General features: G+C 34.2%; 1 protein-coding gene across 1 annotated transcript in view; it reads left to right on the top strand.

The window, feature by feature from the left end:
• The window catches only part of LOC137641584 (nucleolar protein 4-like), a 342,312-nt gene that overhangs the window by 11,674 nt on the left and 328,747 nt on the right, over window positions 1-1,891 (top strand). The window lies entirely within an intron of this gene.

Here is a 1,891-nt window from a genome sequence, read left to right as displayed (position 1 = left end):
AAAATGACTTTCGAAGGATATATGTGTATGTATGTGTGTATATAACACAACCTTCGAAGGGGATACATGTATGAATGTATTTTATACACCCCTACTTTATGAAAGCAACAAAAAAAATCTAAATGGGCGAAAAATGAGATTGGTATAAGCACGAAGAATTTCGTGAGGGCGAATGTGGGAGATTATGTTGTCGAAAATGTTGGTGATTATGTTGTCAGAAATGTTGGTGGTTATGTTGTCGAAAATGTTGGTGATTATGTTGTCGGAAAATGTTGGTGATTATGTTGTCGAAAATATAGGTGATTATGTTGTCGGAAATGTAAGTGATTATGTTGTCGAAAATGTTGTTGATTATGTTGTCGAAAATGTTGTTGATTATGTTGTCGAAAATGTTGTTGATTATGTTGTCGAAAATGATGTTGATTATGTTGTCGAAAATATTGGTGATTATGTTGTCGAAAATGTTGGTGATTATGTTGTCGAAAATGTTGGTGATTATCTCCCCCACCCCCAAACAGAGGATTCCGACGAGCAAGACAGTCATATCGGAGAGAAATATCTTCAGCAGTCGCTGTGCATTAAGGAGGAGACACGGCTCACACGAACACGTCGGAGACATATTCGTCTGGATACAATTCGGGAATTTGCTACCTGCACGATTTGGCAAGATTCATTTATTGGTTTATTCAACTGGCGTCACAACATCGTAAGTCATCCACCTAAAAATTTGTCAAAATTCGAGTTTCGAAGTAATACATATACTATAAGAGAATAAAGTTAAGTTTTAGTTTTCTTTCGATATATTAAATAAAAACAAGAGAGAACAGAGAGACGCCTTTTTCAAAGTGGAGAGAGAGAGAGAGAGAGAGAGAGAGAGAGAGAGAGGAGAGAGAGAGAGAGAGAGAGAGAGAGAGAGAGATCATTAGTTTATCAGGTAAGGGAGAGGTCGGGCGTTTCGTAACTGAATTTGCGGTTGTAGGAGTAGGGGAAGAGAGAAGGAAAGTGTGTGAAAGGGAGAGAAAGAGAGAAAAGGGAGGAAACGGGCAGAGCAAAATAAAACTAACTAGGAAAGACTAACAAACAGAATATTCGATGAAAAGAATTTTCTGGAGAGAGAGAGAGAGAGAGAGAGAGAGAGAGAGAGAGAGAGAGAGAGAGAGAGAGAGAGAGAGAGAGATGGGGGTATTGTAAAATCTATGGAAGATAACATTTAAAGATGGGTGAGCATGATACGATCAATATTCTTTATATATAGTCAAGATGATAATTACGAAAAATAAGAATAAAAGGTCAGAATTCGAAAAAAAAAAGCTTATTTGCAAAGAAAGACAAATGAAGAGACGGGAGAAAACTTGAAAATCATATACCGGAAAACAAACCTAAGAAAATGACACAAAAATACTCAAAATTAATAGTCACAGAATAATTCACACTTAATATTCACAGAGGAATTTAAACTTAATATTCACAGAAGAATTTAAACTTAATATTCACAGAGGAATTTAAACTTAATATTCACAGAAGAATTTAAACTTAATATTCACAGAGGAATTTAAACTTAATATTCACAGAGGAATTTAAACTTAATATTCACAGAGGAATTTAAACTTAACATTCACAGAGGAATTTAAACTTAATATTCACAGAGGAATTTAAACTTAATATTCACAGAGGAATTTAAACTTAATATTCACAGAGGAATTTAACTTAATATTCACAGAGGAATTTAAACTTAATATTCACAGAGGAATTTAAACTGAATATTCACAGAAGAATATAAACTTAAATAGGAGCAGACAGAGAGAGTAAAATGAATTGCTATAAAACTCTGAGGTCAGAAAACCAGATTAGAAAGACATAAGGAACTCTTAAAAAATGGACCAGACAGGAC

The sequence above is a fragment of the Palaemon carinicauda genome, chromosome 5 (genome assembly GCF_036898095.1).
Source record: "Palaemon carinicauda isolate YSFRI2023 chromosome 5, ASM3689809v2, whole genome shotgun sequence".
Taxonomy (NCBI): domain Eukaryota; kingdom Metazoa; phylum Arthropoda; class Malacostraca; order Decapoda; family Palaemonidae; genus Palaemon; species Palaemon carinicauda.
Note: the sequence above shows the minus strand (reverse complement) of the source record. Positions and strands in the feature narration are given on the sequence as shown.